The 20,619-nt window shown below is 46.2% G+C and overlaps 1 protein-coding gene across 2 annotated transcripts in view; it reads left to right on the forward strand.

Moving 5' to 3' along the window:
* The first annotated feature begins 1,720 nt into the window (after positions 1–1,720).
* LOC138472732 (erlin-1-like) overlaps positions 1,721–20,619 on the forward strand; it is a 519,316-nt gene continuing 500,417 nt past the window's right edge. Inside the window, exon 1 of one of the 2 annotated variants that reach the window (XM_069611050.1) lies at positions 1,721–1,865. The gene's annotated coding sequence lies outside the window, so the exon portion shown is untranslated. The remainder of the gene's footprint in view (positions 1,866–20,619) is intronic. The other variant, XM_069611051.1, reaches the window with a different exon arrangement.

Genomic DNA, 20,619 nt, shown 5'->3' on the forward strand with positions numbered 1-20,619 from the left:
GGCCCATGCCACCCTCCAGATCCACTGTGCCCGATCTCTCCCTCCAGAAACACACCCATGTGCACCATCCCTCCGCCCCCACCACCTCCCTCCAGAGCCACACCAATGTGCCCCCACCGCCTCCCTCCAGAGCAACACCAAGATGCCCCGTCCAACTTCCAAACCCACACCTAGATGACCCATGACACCCTCCAGACCCACTGTGCCCCATCTCTCCCTCCAGAAACACCCATGTGCACAATCCCTCCACCCAACTCCACACCAATGTGCCCCCACCACCTCCCTCCAGAGGCACACCAAGATGCCCGGTCTAACTTCCCAACCCACACCTAGATGACCCACGCCACCCTCCAGACCCACTGTGCCCCATCTCTCCCTCCAGAAACACCCATGTGCACCTTCCCTCCGCCCAGATCCTCACCAATGTGCCCCCACCACCTTCCTCCAGAGCCACACCAATGTGCCCCCACCACCTCCCTCCAGAGGCACACCAAGATGCCCCATCCAACTTCCCAACCCACACCTAGATGACCCATGCCACCCTCCAGACCCACTGCGCCCCATCTCTCCTTCCAGAAACACAGCCATGTGCACCATCCCTCCGCCCAGATCCACACCAATGTGCACCTCCCTCCAGAGGCACACCAAGATGCCCCGTCCAACTTCCCAACCCACACCTAGATGACCCAGGCCACCCCCCAGACCCACTGTACCCCATCTCTCCCTCCAGAAACACCCATGTGCACCATCCCTCCGCCCAGATCCACACCAATATGCCCCCACCACCTCCCTCCAGAGCCACACCAAGATGCCCTGTCCCACACCTAGATGATCCATGCCACCCTACAGACACACTGTGGCCATCTCTCCCTCCAGAAACACACCCATGTCCTCCATCCCTCCGCAGACCCACGCCAATGTAGCTATCCCTCCCCAGACCCACACCAATATGCCCCCTTTCTCCAGATCCACACAAATGTGCCCCATCCTGCCAGACCCACAACAGCATACCCCTATCCAACCATTCAGACCCCACCAAGATGCCCCATCCCTCCCTCTAGTCTAGGCCAAGACTATAATGCCCCATCCTCCGTCCAAATAGCAAGATGCCCCTTCCCCCTTGCAACAGATGCCTGTGCTAATCCCGAATCACACGCAGATGGCACTAGCCGCCCCTCTCTAAAACCCCCCATCGTAATATTCACACCCTCATGAAACATTAAATCACTCTATTAGCCCCCTTTGATCAGTCAAACACCATCATACACTGTCTCCCTGTTCATTTTCTTAGCCCTGCATACCTTTCATGTTGAATAGCTGAGCATGATTTTTAAAGTAAATGTAATTTTCCGCTCCCCTATGGAAATCGGGTGTCTTGCAGGAACGTTCACGGTATCCGGAAGAAAATGCAAATTGTATTTACAGCCAGTCAAGAGCACACGACGGGTTGCTGCTGTTCCTGCAACCTGGCAGCCAGAGTATTGCCGCTCATGACACTCAAAGCTGTCGTAGAAACGTTCCGGTATCAGAAGGAAAATGTTCACCCCATCCGCTGCAAGCCAAAAGCTGGCAGGGTCTGGTTGTACTTGCACCGGAGCGGCAGCCAGAGTGTTCAGAATTCACGCTCAGCGCCACCGGGCCGCTATCTGAACGTGCTCCGGAACCGCTTTACTGCTCCGGAAATCACACGGATGACATCCTAGGTCACATGAAGAAGAGTGGGCGGGCTTTTGCTATGGTCCTTTTCTCGGATGGGAACTAGTCACCACACTAGTTCTACTACTCAGGCCAGCACAGGAAGGGTCTAGTCCCTGCGCCGAGGGACAGCAATCTGGAGCAGCTGAGCAACACGGGGGGGCCTAGAGGTACACGCAGGGATCTGTGTACGGGGCAAGAGGCTGGGAGGGGTTACCTCGCAAGTCGTCTTGTTTAGAAGGCGTTGCAATTCTTTAGTAATTTCAATGTTGCCCTCTGGCGTTCGTTATAAGTCTAAGCTACCAGCTATACCGCCCTTTCATGTTTAAAGATGTATTCCGGTATGATGCTCGTTTTCTCTATACTTAGTCCGGTTTCCTTTTATGAATACCCCCTTCCTTGCGTACAGTGTTACTTTCCTAAAGCCTTTGAAACTAGTTAGTCAATTCTAAGTGTCCTTTACTCTCTAGCACCCTCATTTTGAAGTGCTCCTTTTTTGTGCGCTCCCCACTCGATTTTATTAGGTCGCCAACCCTGTGCACTACTTTCCCCTGTTACTCCTGACAACTGTTCGCGATCTCTTTTCCTTTCGGAAGGTCTTCCCCTTTCATAAGCCTCGTTCCTACTACGGAGGCTTTGCCCCTTCCTATCTCTTCATAACTCGTGCATGCGCCTTTTATGAGTTCAGCAGCTTCGCAAATTTCCTTTTCATTTATGATTCTGCGCTCACTTTTCCGGGTCAAAAGCCTACACCTATTAATCGATCGACTTTTGAGCAACAAGTCATTCTTCAAAAAGCTCTTGTGTTATGATTTCAATGCACATTTTAAAAGTATAGTCACATGTTTGGTTCTCGGGGTTGATGTGTGATTAGCGAGTGAAAGGACTTGTGTAGCACTGCAATGTGAACTGAATTTCTGCTAAGCTTGTGACCACAGGCAAGGCTTGCTGGAGGTTTTGGAACAGGTGGTGGGGGTTAAGGGGGCTTCGGGGCTACTGTGCTGTTCGCAAACTGCATTGTGGTGTATAGTGAAGGTGCTGGTATATTTTGCCTTGTGGAGCATAAAGTAAATTTGGAGTATGTAGTTAGTTATCGAGCGTCTTTCTAAGTCGCTGCTTATGATTATGGCTCTAGATCTCCCGCACCCGTCCGCCCACTTTTCTCCAAGGGGAGATGATGGAGGATCTAGCATTATGTGACTGCACAGCAGTGGTCTTCAAACTTTTTTGGCCTGGTCCCCCCTCCCTGAGCAAAATGTGGGCAGGCTGAGCCCCCCCAAAAATGCCAAATGGACAGTATGTTTTGCGCACCGTCGCCGTCCCTTACTCCCAGTATAGTCCCTGGGCTCCCTCACCTGCTCCCTTCACAGTCGCTGGGCTCCCTCATCCCACTCCTACCCAGTCCCTGGGCTCTCCTCACCCCATCACAAACCCTGGGCTTTCACCACCCTGCTCCCTCCACTATCCCATGGTTCCCGCCCATCCTGCTCCCACCACAGTCTCTGGGCTTCCCATCCCGTTCCCAACACAGTCCGAGGGCCAGTGGCGGCTGGTGAATTTTTTTTAAGTGGAGGGGCATAACTGTTTCCCCCAAAAATACCACAGCGACTGAGCGCAGTGAGGGAGCCAAATAATGGGTTAAAATGTTGCATTGTATAGCATACTTAAAAAAAAAAAAAAAAGTAAATAGCCAAACAGTTTGCAATTGGTGCTGCAGGGCCCAGGAAGCATGCATGACATTTTTTACTGGTCACCTATGACAGATGTCCAGTAAAAACATACCATCCCTGTCCCCCACTGGGCCTAACACAATCAACATATGTGTGTATGCAAGGTGCTGTGGTGCCAAGGGGGAAAGCATGGTATTTTTGACTGGACATCTATGATAGAAATCCAGTAAAAAAAATACCATCTCTGGGCTCCACAGCACCTCAGAAGGAGAGCTGATTTTGGCAGCTGGGTAGAGTGATTGTGCAGCAAAGGCTTCTAGGCATTTTTAAAATGCCTTTGTTGAACAACCCTCCCGCCCCCCTCTATCCACCACTTGCCAAAATCAGCTCAGCTGACCAAAACAAACTAACACACACATTCATACAGCATTCACTCTATCATTCACACAAGCATCCATCACCATACACTCGCTCATAACACAAGCATACACACATCCATACACATGTTTAAATTTAAAAAAATGAATGTAAACGTACCTTCTGCATTGGCCTGCGTGTGGGTACTGAAACGCCCTGCTCCAGGCTGCTCTGTCCATATGTGCGAGGAGGCGTAGGAGCTCTCCCTCGCACATACAGCTATGCAGTGCCCCATCCAGCATTTCCAATGAGCTATGCAATGGTGGGGAAGCAAACCGCCCCAGCCTTGCATGGCTCGGTGAGCATGTGTGGCTGGGGAACTGAACTGCACTGTCAAAGGGAAATGGTGTTTCCCTTTGACAGTTCAGCCAGCCCAGGAGCACTCCCTCAGCTGGAAAAAGCAGCTGAGGGAGGGCTCATTGTTTCTCTGGGCTGGCTCCTTGGCTCCTCCTTAATGGGTGAGGGGGCCACTGGGTGCCCCCCTTGCCATTATGGATGAGCTGCCAGGCTCGGACTGGCCTATAGGGCAATATGGCAATGCCTGTACCAAATGCTAGTGTGGTCCAGTCAAAATGGGCCACCTTTTTGGCCGATTTTGGCCAGTTTGATGAGTTACTTCAATTTTGACCATTGTTGCTGAATAAATATTCTTTAAATATCACAATTTACTTATATATTAACACAAAACACCCCCTTGGGTACTATTCAAACAGTCTGTGACTAAAGGAATGAATATCCATTTACAACTGCGGGCCACTTTTTCATTGGTGCCCGAGACAATTTCATGCTTCAGCCTGACCATGTGATCTGCCCATGCCCATTTCTTCCATTAAAAAAAACAAAAAATTAAACTTTTTTTTTTATTTAAAACATTTCTATTTTTTTACATTTCATGTTGGGCTCTCGCGGCCCCCCAGAGATGTGGCCGCGGGCAGCGCCCTGTCGTTTGAATACCGCTGCTCTAGAGGGTCAGTTCGTCAGGTTTGATGATGGCCTTCTCCAGTGGTGGAAGTAGAAAAAAGGAGGAAGTGGGATTGCCTGAAAGTTGCCAAAGGGGGCCACAGGTGTAGAACCAGGATCACAAACTTTGGCTGAACCTTGAAGCTCCACTTTTCAAATTTGACGAAATACCTTCCAAACTTTACGTGGTACAAATAGTTTGGATTTCAAGGCCTACAGTGTCTTATAGTGTTTATTTACAAAAAACGCACATTGCATAATAAAGCCACATGACAACATGTAAATCCTTACAGCAACATGTTAAGCCAAAAGAATATCATTGTGGCTTTAATTTTCCCATCCGGATTGGTAAACTAGAAGTTCCAGAAAGTAAGATTATAACCTGAAAAATCACACCCACTGTACTTTCAGTGATGTAAGATATGCAATAAAATAAGTTGTGTACCTCCAGCTTGTTGTTGTTCATGATTAAGTTTTCCGTTTCTACTGATTTTTACACATAAATACAGACGGAAATCAATCTGCTTTCTGTCGGTATTCTTTATAAAAATGGAAAACACAGGTCATTCTGTCTGGTTCTCTGATGTCACTCATACATCTTGGGCCAATCCATTGCAGGTTGGCAGCATGGAGAGTGTAAAAGTTGTATAAAAATAGCGTTAAAGTTCTTCAAATTGCTGATGACATATAGCTTAAGCCAGCAGCAGTCACAGGAGCAACCGTTTGTTGCTACAGAAAAAATTGAGCTAGCGTTTCTTTCCTATATGGCTGCATGTGTGCTTTACTAAATGCATTTTTTTAATTAGAATAAATGCAGAAAAATGCTGGTTGCGAATTATCTTTTTATATGACAAAGAATACATGTAGATAAATACAGGAAAAAAAAAAATGCCAAAAAAGAAATACGTCTTAAATACTGATAGACATGGCAGAAAAATAAATACCATAAAACCGGGAGCCTTATTCATGATGTTGAAAATATTTGATTAGTGACATAAAGCAATTTTATTTTTTTGCAAGTCAAGTTAGTAGCATACATATAACACATCTTTAAATTGGTGCTTTGTGTGCTCATTTTAACTATCACAGATCTGCAAGCTAACTGGTGCTTTGTGAGTTCTTTGAGTTGGAAATGTTCCATCATGCATATGAAAGGCTTTGCCAGCGATAAAGGAAATGTAGAGAGAGGGAAAATGAATATACAAATGAGAATATATATGCCGAGCTGTGTCTTTGTTAACTGGCAGTGCTTGAATGTCTGGCCTGAGCCCATTCGATATTTGGCTTAGGCAAAAGAGAAAGTGCACACAATGAGATTTTTTGAGCCTTTGAACTAAAGGTAGGCACTGTAAAAGGCAAACAAACCAATGGTTTAAACTACACTTCCATCTCTGGTCCTCTTCCTCTAGCACAAGGGTCTGCAACCTTTTGGCTCTCCAGATGCTTTTGATTGCAAATCCCATCAGCGCTAGTAAATTTATCTAGAGCAAAAAAGTTACAGACCCCTGTTCGAGCAGATCAGGGAAAGCCAATAGTGGTTATGCAGAGATGGTCATCAGATGAGGATAAATGGGGAGTTATGGAGCCAGTGAAGGGAGCATAGGGTGAGAAGATGCAAATTACTTGATTGTTGATGGGGTAGTCAGTGGGGATGAAAGTGATGGGATGAAAGTGATGGTGAGATCGGGAACATGTGTAAGATCCCGGGAGTGGATTTGCAGAGGATCAGGTAGTCTTGATTCTATTAAAGACACGGAGGCGAGCAATATGCTTAACTCATTTATTACCACTTCCATATCAGCCAATTTTAAAACTTTAATTTTCAGTTTCACCAAACTTTTTTTCCTTTTTCAAAAATAAGGAAACAGAAAGAAAACAAGAGTCCACCAAACTACTAAATCCTGGGACTACCAATCCCCATAAATCCCCAGAGTTCCAGTAGTTTCAACCTAGTCTCTCCACCAATCCACAAGCAGCATCACCTATGAATCACTTCCTGCTCGAACATATTCCTCCCTGAACATCTTCCTCTTTCATCTGAAAACAGTAACACCAGCTCCACTTCCAGCAGATTCCACCACATAGCATCCCTTCATCTTCAGCCGCTCTTGGCTTCCTCCCCTAGAACCAAAACCAGAAACACATCATTAGGGTGGGAGTATGCGGTCCTTAGTCGCATAAACATCTATCAGATCTTGACTAACATGTATCTACTTTAATTTTCGTTATTTAATATTATTTTTTTTTTTTTTACATTCCCATTCTAAACAACATAATTAGCAATAACTTCATCCCTGCGTATGAGGGCGGGAAATAATGCTTGCCTCCTTGTCTTTAATAGAATCAAGACTGCCGGTGCTAATAGCCTAGGTAATCTTCATTCTATGACAAGACCGTAGGTGAGCATTATGCTTGTTCAAAGCTTCCCAACACCAAGAAGCCACTGGTTTAAAATAAAAGGTCTTAAACGTAGATTCTGAAGACCAGTCTGCTGCTTCTCAAAATGTCATGCAAGGAAGCTCCTGACACAAAAGCTTTGGAAGCCATTGCACCCCTAACAGAGTGTGCTGGTCTATGCCCGCCCAACCAATTACCTCCCTAACCTACCTAGCTATGGTGTATGTGGCTACGGCATGAAAAGGCTTCCTACGAGCTATTGGTAGCTGCCGCACCCCTGCTGGTCTCACGCTCTCAGTCACTCTTTTATACTCTTTAATGCAACTCGCAACACATAATTTTGGTTCTTCCAGAAAATATGGATAAGTAATAATTGTAGAAGCGCTCTTAGTCCTTTGTGCAATCTGAAACGCCACGCCCACCGCATAAAAGATCTTTTTGTTAACCTCTAGGGCTTTAACATCTTTAACATCCGAAACCTTTCTACAGGATACTAAACACTATAACATAGCTAATTGGCCTGACCAACGCTGGGCTGACAAGCTGTCATTATCCGGCCACTGCTTAAAGAAACAAAAAACTCTCTCAACATCCCACATCACTGAATATTTGGGAACCAGAGGTTTTCGCATCTTAAAACCCTGCAACAGTCTAACCACTGCCAGGTGTTCCCCTATCAGGCGACCTTCACACCTCTCATGCCCCACAGAAATCACTGATCTATACACTCCTAGCGTGCAAAAAGCTTTCCCACTTGTCGACAATTCCGCTAGAAAATTTAGCACATTCACTACAGATGCTGAAACGGGATGAATCCATTGCTCTCCGCACCACTCCTCCCACGCAGCGTCATAGCTCCTAAGAGTAGCGGTGGCCCATGAATCTCTGATGCAGTCTCGAAAGGCCTGGCAAATCCCATCTACTCCTGAAACCCTGCACGCTAGCAGCTGAAGGGTCCTCGTTTGAATTAAGGGATATCTCTGACCTGAAGGATCACAAAGCAGGTCCGCTTCCCACGAAATCAGTGTCGGGGGGGGGGGGGGGGGACGACAGGGGAGGGGGGTGAAAAAGTTCCATCAGTCGGAAACCAGGCTGCGATTTCCAGAGCGGCGCTATCAAGACCACCTCCCCCCGCTCTCGACGTACCTTCGACGGGGTCCTCATAAGTTATGTAAGGGGAAAGGCATAATGCAGAGCACGGCCCCAATCGTGCAGGAACGCATCCGTCCCCAATGCCCCCAGATCTATCCTCCAACTGTAATACTTCGGCACCTGCACGTTCAACCTGGACGCAAACAGGTCTATCTCCACAGGCCCCCAGCTCTCCTGCAACAGCTTGAACACTCTCCTGTGCAATCTCCAATCGCTGGAATCCACTAGATACCTGTAATTCCAGTCTGCTACAATGTTTTGATTCCCTGGGAGATATTCCGCTGCTATCACTAACTTCTTCTGAAGGCAGTAATGCCAGAAATCCTTTGCTATCTCTGCTAACATCCTCTACTTCGTTCCCCCTAACTTGTTTATGTAACGCATTGTCGATATATATTGTACATTCTCAGAAGAATGCAACAGTTCACTCTGTCTCTCGCGAACGCTCGCACTGAAAACGATCCTGCCAACAACTCTAGGCGGTTTATATGCAACTTCAATTCCTCTTCCGACCATCGTCCTCCTGTCTGCAGCTGACAACACCTGGCGCCCCAGCCTGCTTTGCTTGCATCTGACTCTATGACCATATCAGGTACGTCCCTGAATATGTCTCTGCCATTCCAGGCTTCCATATTCTGAAGCCACCACTGTAACTCTACTCTCCCTTCCTCGTCCAGGGGAACCACCTGGTGATATCTCACTCCCCCTTGTAGATGTTTGCTCTTCAGGCACTGCAGCGCTCTGGAATGCAGCGGCCCGGGAAAAATTGCTTGTATGGAGGCTGCCTGGAGGCTGCCAGGAGTCCTACGATACGAGCTAGACTTCGCGAAGAAATGAACGACTTCTCCACTGCTATCCTCAACTCCTTTTTTTTAAACTCTTTATCTTCTGCCGGGGCAACTCCAGGGTGGCTTTCCTGGTGTCTACAACAAACCCCATAAATTCCATCCGCTGCCTCGGTTCGAGCTCCGATTTTTCCTGATGAGAAATCCGAGGGAAGACCGAAGAATGCTCACCCAGAGAACCTGCTCCTCCAGGACCCCCTTGCTTTGGGCTAGAATCAAGAATCAAGATATCATCTAAGTAAATAATAATCCTGATACCTCTGCTTCTGATGGCTTCCGCTACGGGCCTCATCACCTTCGTGAAAGCCCAGGGGGCTGATGCCAGTCAAAAAGCGAGACGTGCAAAGCGCCAGCTTCGCTTCCTCCAGAAAAACCGCCTGATAATCTCTGAAACCTTCCTCTATCGGAATAGTAAGATAGGCATCATTCAAATCCGTTCAACTACTCTAGTTGATAACCGGACTCGACTTCCCCTTCCTTTGAACCAGGAACAAATTGCTGTAAAACCCAGCAGTCCCATCGGGGCACTTCTCTATCGCCTCCTTCTCTGCCAACACTAAATACTCTCTCTCGAAGAGAAGCTCCTCCTCTCTCGACATTCTCATAGCGTTTGGTACCCGGGCCTGTTGTGTACTCACAAACGCCAGTCTCAGCCCTGCTACTGCATGCAAAACCCAGGCATCGCGTGATATCGCGTGCCACCTGTCTATACACAATCCTGTGTCCCCCCTTGCCCCCCACCTTGGGGTAACTTTCATCTGCGCACTTGCCACCGGAAGGACTTTGCTGTCGGAAGTTTCCTCGACCTCTTCTTCTGCAAAACTATCTCCCTCTGGCGGGGAAGAAAGCGTCTCGCTGCCTACTCTCCCAGTATTGCGTCCTTGAGGCCGTCTTGTGAAGGTGCGACCGGTAGCGCGGCCCCTGTGATGACCAGTCCCTGCGAGAACTCGCCCCGGGAAAATCTTACAGATTGAAGACTGTGCCTTTTCCAGAGCCGTATAGGTTCCCACAAAATGTGACATTTCCTTGACCAACGCATCACCAAACTGCTTGGCCTACCTCGTAACTGGCGAGGTCTCCCAACTTGCTGCCAATTTTCAGCAACAGGCTTCGCAGCCTCTGCTGACAGAGCGCAACTGGCATTCCCCAGCAAGCCTACAGCTTTCTGCGCCCATCTGGCCAGTGTAATCGGACCCACCGGCTCTCCAGTGTCCCTGTATCTTTCAGCCAAGTCCATGATCTTTGCAAAGGGACCCGCTATATCCAACACCTTATCCTGGCAGGACTTCCAGGCGCAGTCTACCCCTCTTCTGACATCTTTAGAAGCTTTTGTTACAAAAGTGACCATTTTGGCATCTAGTTCCGGAGTATCCATGACCCTACCCGGAACGTCTGGCCTAGGACACTCTGCTCTCATGCAGAAACGCACCTCCCTCTCCAGGGGCTTGCAAATTCGCTGGGTTGTGTACTGAGCTACCCTGGGCGAGGGCAGCCACTCCGAGGACCTTGGATGTCTAATACTGTCCGGGTCGAACATGTCCTTGATATTTATTGTCCTCCTCTCTGAGGCCTCCCTCAACCTCGTCGTCCTCCCCCTGCGAGGAATCTCAGCCTCCTTCAGCTGCCCTGTATTTGGCACCACTGGGGTAGGGGGTCAGAGGTTCGGCACCGCCGTCTTCTCCAAAAAAGCTGCCTTCAGCTTGTCGAATGGATCTGCAACCTCCCGGGGCTTCATCTGCACCCCTGAAGAGTGACCCAGGGAGTAGAAGAGTGGGGGCTCTTCCGGGTCTTAACCACCCCCTTTTGTGCAGATGCCGGCTTCTTGAGCGTACCTTGAGAAGTGCCCTCACCTGGGCTGAGCTCTCTCGCTTTCCTCTTGGGGACTGTCATCTGTATGAGAGATTCTAGCACCTGCAGGTGCTCTGGATGGGTCTCGCCCACTGGGATACTGCCAGTGAATCCCCCAAGACCCTCTTAAAACTTGGAGACAGATCCTTGTCTCCATCCCACTCCTCCTCTCTATATTCCGGAGTGCTGTCCTCCTCCATCTCCATGTGAGGAAAGGATGTCCCCAAGTATTGGTTCTTGTTCTTTACTTTTTTTTGTAATCTGGTGCCTCAATTGCCAATGCTTAGCAGAGGGCAGTAAGGGCGAGAGGCTCTTTGTGCTGAAAACCCCTTCAAATGGAGGCTCTGTGACTTCTCGCTACGGTGCGCTGTGAAAACTTTCTGAAAAAAGTCACTGCGAATGTGCGCCGACCCGTACGCCCGCGTTGACAGCTCCTCGGAGGGTCCTTTCCTCTAAACCGATACGCGGCAGGAAGGCCGCCCTCCTCAAGTGCCCTCGGTACCAGAACAATGTGGGGGAGCACCGGTCACCCAGGGCGAGCAAAGTAACTCGCGGCTTAAGTGCTCTCCCTGCACCTACCCCTAATCCAAAGCTGCGCGTGAACAACGCCCCCTAGGCCGTAGCTGTCTGACAAAAGGCTACTCGAGCTACACTCGCGCAAATACTAAAACTTTTCCTTTCATGCTGCACGTTGTGCCTACGCTGCCCAGTAACCACCACAAAGCTTCACTCCGGCTGAAATTAACTGTCAAACACGCACACACGCTCCGGACACAAAGGGGTGATTTATCTTTTTGGGAAGCAGCAAAGAAAGAGGAAGATGTTCGGGCAGGAAGTGATTCATAGGTGATGCTGCTTGTGGATTGATGGCGAGACTGCGGTTGAAACTACCGGAACTCTGGGGACTTTTGGGAATTGGTAGTCCCTGGTGGACTTTTGTTTTTTTTTTTCTTTCTGTTTCCTTGTTATTTTTGAAAAAGGAAAGAAAGTTTGGTGAAACAAAGTTTTAAAATTGGCTGCTATGGGAAGTGGCAATAAAGGAGTTAAGGATGATGCTCGCCTCCGGTCTTGTCATAGAATGGCATAAAGTGAGCTACCTGTATCGCAAATTAAATATGGCCACACCCTTCCCACTTGCCACAGACTAAGTGGAATCTTAAAATAGTTTTTTTCCTTCCAATTTTGACTTGAGTATTTTGTTGGTGATGGGTCCTACTACTGCAGCCATTGCTCTGCAGTGTTTCGTGTTGTATCCTCCAAAATGTAAAATCAGCGTGTCTGGTGCCTTCTGATGGAACTGGCTGGGAGAGAGGGCATCATCTAGGGGCGTGCAGGCACCTGGGTGGGGGGGGACATCTGAAGGGTTACAATTGTTTGAAAAAGAGCAGGAGGTCACTAGGTGTGCCTAATGTAGCAAAAGGGTGGGACCCCACCTGCCCAGAGATGGGGACCCCCAGGCCCTCCCTGCCCAGACCCACCAAACAAATAGTAGGTAGAAAGACTCTGGGGCCAGAGAGAAGGAAACACTCTGGGAGGGGAGAGAAGAGGAAAGTGCCCAACATCAAGAGGGAAGAGTCAGCTTGGAGTTTTGGTGGCATAATGAGGGGTGGGGGGATTAGGGTAAGCAGTGGAACCCCACCCCTCCCACCAAGTGAGACAGTAGATCCCAAAAGGGGAAGCTTATAAGGACTAGAATGTCAGTAAGATGTGCCTCAAAACCACGCCTGCCGTAAGATGGCTCCTCTAAACCCCAACCCTTCTATATATTTTTTAATTGTATTTGGTTTAAAAAAAAACTTTTACAAAAATGAAAACCACAACATACATATTAAGAAACAAGATAAATAGGAAAATAAAGACAGATTTCTAAAATATCAATTTTCCAATCAAGGAAGAAAAGAGTTTCAGGCTAAAAATGTTTTCCATTCAACTTAGGGCTTATTATTCCTCAATTTTTGCCATTCATTTCTCAGTTAAATGATGAACAGAGTGGATGAACCTGAACACTCTAGTTGGCTTTTAACCAGTGGTTATACTCTTACCATCTCAGAAGTCAATATTACAGCTATCTAACATTTGAACCACCGCTATTGTCCTTCCTTGTGAGTACCCAGAGACCATCCTATCCCAGAACATTTCCGATGTGTAATGGGGGGACTCAAAACCAAGCCTTTCAAAGAAAATAGACCTAGCATGCCATGTGCCTTCACAGTCCAGTAATAAGTGTCTAATAGATTGTTCCTATGGATGTTTGCATACCTTGCACAATTGGATGGCAGTCTCCCAAGTCCTCTTTTTGCAAGGACTTTCCAAGTGTGCATTACGTTCAATCGTAATCTCAGGAATTTTTTCCTGATCTTCCAATCCAGGAATTTTATCAGGTATTTGTTTAGGTGCCCCAATTTTGTATCCACTTTCTGCAGTGGATTGGGATTAGTCGCTGATTGCACTTCATCAATGGTATTGATCCAGTTCATCTCATCCCATTGTTTATTTGCTTTTACTGGATTCTCAATTAAGGTTTTAATGTCAATATCAGCTTTACCCAACCATTCTTTTACCTGGAGGTCTAAGTTTAACATTTTGGATTTGTTTTCCAGGTGAACCTTTATGTCTGGGTATAATGATCCTTCTTGGGCTACTGTTATAAATCGGAAAAGGGAGACTAGTTTCCATCCTGCTTGAGCTTTGAGAGATCTTAGACCCAGTTCGAACCTGATGTTGGAAATAGGGAGACACATTGGCAACCCAAGAACATTCTTCCAAAGCAAACCCTGCCATCTTTGCTAGATACCATTCAAAAGAAGGGCTTTTGCTTCTACACCATACAGTACAATTGGAATTACCTTTGCCTGATAGAATTTAATTATGGGAGAAGAGAAAACCTACAATATCTCATTTTGTTTTTCAGCCAGGCCAATAATTGTTTTATTTTCATGAAGATGTCTTTTTCTACTTTACATGCAGCCGGGGAGGCATAGATTTTGTACCCCAAGTAGATTATTTCTTCTACCTTTGGGATTTGTTGACCTCCCATCATCCACTGTGGATATGCAAACTTTTTGTTTCTATGTCTGACGACCATTATCTTCGATTTATTAGGGTTTAGGGTCAATCCATTTTCCTCTGCATAGCAGTGTAATTTATTCAAGAGGCGTTGCAGCCTGATTGCAGTCTTATCACGTAGGACAACATCATCCGCATAGGCGAGCCAGTGAATTTTAACACCGGGCTTGCCAAGGAAGACTGAGCAAGGTACTCTCCCATATCGGACAAGTAGAAATTGAAAAAGAGGTGCCCCCAAACAACCCTGCCGAACCCCCCCCCTATTCTACCCCCACTAGTTCATATAGATGGCCCTCCTCATCCAGACATACTCTGACTGTTGTGTTCCTATAGAGTTCAATTAACATTCCCAGAATTCCTTCTGGTTTATCCTTAGCTCTAAGTTTTAACCAGAGTCTACCTCTATCTGCCCCATACAGCTCTTGCACCCCTTTCTTTCTTGTGTTTTCGCTCATGAGAATTATTACCACACCATTTAGAGCTGTGGACAGACCCCTCTTAAAGCCCGTTTGGCATTTCGACAGGATTCTTACCCTCTTTTTCCCAACATTCCAGCTCTCCCAGCAGAATCCTCATGAAGAGTTTGCTTTCTATGTCCAGGAGGGCTATAGTTTGTCGCCGTTGACCGATCGCCCCCCCACCCCTTTAAACAATGGAATTATGATTGCAGATTTCAATGACAGTGGGAATTCCTGTCTTACCAGGATCTCCCTAAACAGCCAGTTCACCAATCTGGCCCATAAAGGGGGGGGGGGTAATTTATTAGCACCTGGTATGTTGGACCATGTGGGCCTGCTGCTTTGGAGGTTCAGCTACTCCCGATTAGATTGATGTATTACTCATCAAAAGTGAGATTCCAGACCACTTCCTTTTTCTTCTGCATAACTTTTTTTGCGATTTTCCCAAATACCTCCCTTAGGTGCTGAATCCAATCTTTTTCAGATACTAAATTGCACTGTGTGATTTCCATTTTCCTTTCTAGTTGGTGTATCATGGACCAGAACTCGCTTGAGTCTCTCTTCCCTATTAATTCCAGCATGTGTTCACTGTCCTGCTGAAGCCTCCATATCTTTCTAGTCACAGACCAGGATTTGTAGTTCTGCAAAAGAGATTTAGATTCTTTTTTTCTAATCTGTTCATTCATAGTGGCTTTTTTTCTCAACATAGTTTCTTCATCAAATGAGTGACGGCGTATCTGTTTTTTCCCACCACCCTTTGCCGAAGGGGGACAGACAGACCACACAAATTTGATGAAACTCTCTGGCTGACAGCTGTCAAACTGTATATTTTCTGAAATCCCTGTGAGGCGATCATTCTGCTCCCTCCCTTCCCACTTATATTTTTTACGGTGCACTCTCCCTTTCCTACTCTCGATTGGTTTGCTGTAACTTTCTTGGGGATTGCGACGAAATTCTGGGAATCGGAGTTCCAAACAGTGATGATCACTGCCTCCTCGTTGTAGAATATTTAGAGATGCCTTTTTCTCAAAGAGTTTTGCCGCCATGAAGAGATAATCTAGTGTGGAGATAGCAGTTCCCTGACGTCTGGTCGAACTTGCCGGGATGTCACCAGGTAATTTAACATTTGCCATTTCCAGCCCCCATCTCTAAGGAACTCCACCCAGATTCTACCCTTTCCAGATATCCTGCGCTTGGTTTGTTTTGTTTTCTCTTTTTTGAGTTGGATACACTGTGAATTTAGATCACTACCGAAAATTATTACAGCATCCCCAAACATCACTCTAGTATTTTCCAGCAGTAATGCTAGTTCATTGAGGAAAGTCTGCAATAATGAACACGCAGGGTTCCAATATATGTTAATAATTATCACCTCCAGGGAACATCCCTGAAGACTTGGGTGGGCTTTACAAGCTTGAACACCTATGTTGTTGTTTACAATCAAGGTGATGTCCTTAAATATAGAATTTTTAAATGGCAAAAGCATACCTCCACTTGGTCTGCCTTTTTGCTTTTTGCAAAGCTGACTGGATTAACCAGCCAGGTTTCTTGTAGCATTAGGACATCCCCTTTTTTAAAGATGTATTCTTTCATATTCTTGGAGGTGAAGGTATTCGGACCCCGCGTGTTCCAACAAATCACATTCAAACCCAGACCGTTAAAGAGGCTTCTGGCATACTCCCAGTCTCCTGGAGGACCTCTGTCAGCATTTCTGGTAACTGAGAAAGTGAGTTTTCCCGCAGATGCTTCTCCAGTATTTCTAATCCTTTTGGATGGGACTTGGGGTTCGACCTGGAAGACTCATCAAACCCTGCTTTGGAGGTCCACTTTGGTGCTACTGCTGTGGGCTTCCCGTTACCCTGTGGCTGGGAGGTGGTAGTAGGAGATCTTTTTTCCCTAGTTCACTTGCAGCTCCCAGTATTGCCTCATACCCTTCTCTTGATGATATTCCTTCTTCCGCTACAAACGGATGGTCATGATCTGGGAAGCAGACAAATTCAATGTCGTGTGTAATGAGAAGGTAGAGGCTGGGCAGTTTCTTCAGCATGGATAAGGTCCCACCCCTACACAGGGATTTTATATTGTTTTTATTTGAAGATGGAGAGAGCCAAATTATTGGCATTGCAAATGCCGAACTTCCTTTGTTCTCTCTTGACCCTTGCATATCTTCACTTGGCTGATGACTCACATTGGCGGCTGTCTGCTTAGGGGATACTTCTATTCTTATTGATTTCCCTTCTCCATTATAATTAGTTTCAATCATGCTGCATTTCCCTTCTCCCAATCTGATTTCTTCCAAAGTATTTCATATAGCTGACTTCCTCTGCCCATATTTAAATAAATATGGGAGCAATTTGTTATTCAGGACTCCCTTATTGGCAGAATTGGGAGTTTGATTCCCAGATCCCAACTTCTGTTTCATCCTCAAGAATATTGGGGCTATTGGTGGTCCTCCCCTAGTCATTTGTTGGTTTGTGTTGGAATTAATTTGGGGTCTTGTTTCTAACCCACATCGAGTTTCCTTGCACTTCCTGTTGATTTTTTGCTATTTCTCTGCAATTCAGGGTTCCCGATCCTTGTCTCTCCGTTTGCAATCCAACACTCAATTTTGGAGTCACCATTCTTTCTCTGGAGATGGTCCATGATGGTGGCTCCTTTTCTTGTCGGTTAGATTTACCACATTCAACCTTCAAATTCTTTATTGCGTTTCCTGTGATCTCTCTCAATGATGTGGTAGTGGAGTTGAGCACTTCCTCTTCCTCTGTCATGGTCGCCATTGACTCCTTTAGTGAGCGATCTCAGGAAGGCAGTTGATTCTGATTATTTTATTTTTTGGTTTTTTTTGTTTTTTCTGGTTCCTCTTTGAGTCTTCGCTTCCTTCACGCTTCTCTCTTCCTCTCCCTTCTTCTGCCTACAGATTGGCGACAATTGGATTCTTCCACCTCGATAATGGATAAATCCTTATCCTGTTCCGGAGGATTCTCCAATGAGGTTGGCTTTATTAATCCTTCCTCTTACTCACTCTCCTCCACATTTGCCAGTCTCCTGAATTCTTCTGCGACTGATTCAGACAACAGCGTGTCATCCATTTGTGAGTTTGGATCCTCCACACTCTTTCTTGGACTACTGACCCCAGTCCCTTGGCTCAGACCACTTACTTGCGTCGAGATATTCTGCACAAGGGTAAGACAAGAATCGTATTCTTTCCTTTTATTGGCTGTGTAAAGACCGGTAGGGGGTGTCTGTACTTCCGCTCTCTATATGGTAGAGGAGAGGCACAGAGGACCCCAGCCAAGATTCTCTATTTTGGTAGCAATGGACGAGCAATCAAGGCCTAGCTTCTCAGGAGGTGTAGCGATTCTTACCTCTAATCTGGAAGTGTGAAACCAACTTCCAGGAAAATGCTGAGACGCACAGCGGTGCAAACGCAGGGAGCGACTCTAAGGATCATAAGTATTTTAACTAGAAGACACCTGGCAAAACCAACTTAAAAGGAAAGTCCAATGCGAGCCATCATCATGGAAATGAATGACGGCTGCATATAGTGACTAAAGTCCAAATATGAAGGCGGCCATGTTATAGTGGCAAGTATAGAATGGGCTGAATAGCGCCCCAATCATGAAATGATAAACTACTAATCACAACACAAAAACCAAGAAACTGCAAAAATAATCAAAATGAAGTAAATAAGTATAAATGTAGTAACCATGATTATCACCCGTGTGAATAGCGAAGCCAAAAAAGCGGGTAGAGATCGCCTAGTGCATCTGCCAGATAAAGAGAGGCCAGGCCTAGAATGTATTTTACAGTTTACCTAAAATACACAAACAATTAACAGCACCTCCACCTAAACTAATAGTTGCAGGTACTGAAAGTATATTTGATCCCCTAATGTACATGGCGAAAATGTTGCAACCATTGATTCAACAGACGGATACGTACTTACGTAACACCACGCATTTTCTGAATACCTTAATTTGTTTGAATAAGCCAAAGGATGCTTGGATTCTATTCACCTTAGACGTAAGTAGTCTTTATATCTCAATTCCGCACAATGAGGGCATTGAGGCATTGGAATGGCTATTGTTATAGTCTGAGGGCCAACAGAACCTATATAATTGAACGATTACAACTGATATTATTCAACAACTATTTCCGATACAGGGGAACATTTTACGCCCAAGCATCAAGTACCTCGATGAGCTCGGCTATGGCTCCCTAGTATGCAAATGCATTTATGTACCAATTTGAGAAGAAACATGTACTAGAGAACATCATTTGGCCAGAAAAGATCATGTTCTGGTGATGGTACATTGATATCTTTGGAATCTAGGGGGGCACCAGGTCAGAGCTCGAATTTGCCTTGCTACATCTATTTTTGATTCCTATTGAATCTGTAGCATAACTTCTAAACCCATGCTGCAGTACGTGCATCCCAGCTAATTTCTACCACTCATTCCTCATGTTATCTTCCTCTCACATTGTCACCTTTTGTCTTCTGTTCTCTCTGACTTTCTCCTGCTGTTCCCTATTCCCGCTCACCTTTATCCTTATTTCCTTCTCACCCCACAGACCACCGTCTGCATTGCAGCCGGGTGGAGTCACAGTTCATGGACAACGTTTCGGCACTCTTAGACCACTATGGTGGTGAGATGCGCAGTATAAAAGCCAATTAACGTAACATAATGGTGTTCCAGCATGCCTTTTTTTGTCCTACGCAAAGGATAGTTCCCATAAACCACTCCGACAAAGATCTCAGATGGAAGCAAGTCAACCACCCCCTTCTTGACCTGAAAATGAAAGGTGATTGTGCTAATCTAGTAAGAACTCGGTCCCATCCTGTGGTATGCTTCCAAATGCACTCATGGAATTTGCTATGGGCTCAAGTGCCATAATTATCTTCACAGTTTCCATCTTGGGAATTAGGGGTGTCGCCTGGCCAAAGATAACTGGGTGCTGGGCTAGTGCAAAACGGTCATGTACACACTCTGGACATCGATCCGGTATGGAACACTTTCGCACATGGCGCCCAGTGCAGCCATGGGGTGGGTCCATACCATTCTTGAGAAAGTGAGCCCATGCATACTGTACACTGCAGCAACGCAGTTAGAAAGAGGCTATTGTAACACAGAGGAGGTGGATGTCATGCCCTTCCAGTGGGCAGTTGGATTGCTTCCAACTTCTTGAACTCGCCCTAGTCCTTGGTCATCGTAGCCTGTTACGCATAGTGCACCTTTTAAATCGGAAATGGTTCACATGCATAGAAACGGAGGGAAGTGTACTTTTAATATCTTAAAATTAGAATGAAATCTGCTAACTGACGGTCGAAAAAGCGAACTTTAGGGTGGTCCTAGAGTTCAACCCAACTCCCAGGGGGGGGAAGAAATACTATTTTGGGCACATGGTCTGTAGCATCTGCCTAACTTGGCCTGTTTGGAGCTTACATCATGTTCCACATCTTAAGGTGGCGAGTAAAAGTGAATACTTTGTACGTACATAGATGCAATGAAAAAGTCTGCCCTATTTCCCGCAATTTCTACTACATGCAGTATTGCTCTCCAACTAGGCGCTTCCTGACATCCCCTTTTAGTGAAAGCTGTAGTGGTCACTTTGAACACCTGTTACACCCATAGACTTGCTCCACATATTGAGGCTCGCCTAATGGACATGCGTTCTGAAACTCTGCAGGGTAAGTCGAACAATCGGGCAATTAATAGAACTGGTGGTTTGTATTCACTGCTTTTATATATGTGTTAGTTGTTTGTTTCTGCATACTAAATGCTTTACAATCGGCATCATACATCTTAAGCGTTACGTCTGACGAAGTCTCTGCGTTAACGTAGAGGGTTGAGGCTACATTCTCTTTGTCCTAATGTGCTTGGGTGATCTTGTTTGTCTTCCTTTAAGATAGAAGCTTATTATGGGCCCTCCTCCCCCGTTTTACACCAAGCACGTTTTGTATGTATTCAATCTTTTGAATTGCATGTATTTGTGAACCTTCAGAAATTAGTGCCATGAACACGTTTGCTCTGTACTCCAGCTTGTATGGTGAAATGCAAAAGTGACTTTACACTAGTTGCAGACCCGTTGCCTTCTGAACTTTGCCCAAAT

Source organism: Ambystoma mexicanum, chromosome 8, assembly GCF_040938575.1.
Source record: "Ambystoma mexicanum isolate Mex_15411 chromosome 8, UKY_AmexF1_1, whole genome shotgun sequence".
Lineage (NCBI taxonomy): Eukaryota > Metazoa > Chordata > Amphibia > Caudata > Ambystomatidae > Ambystoma > Ambystoma mexicanum.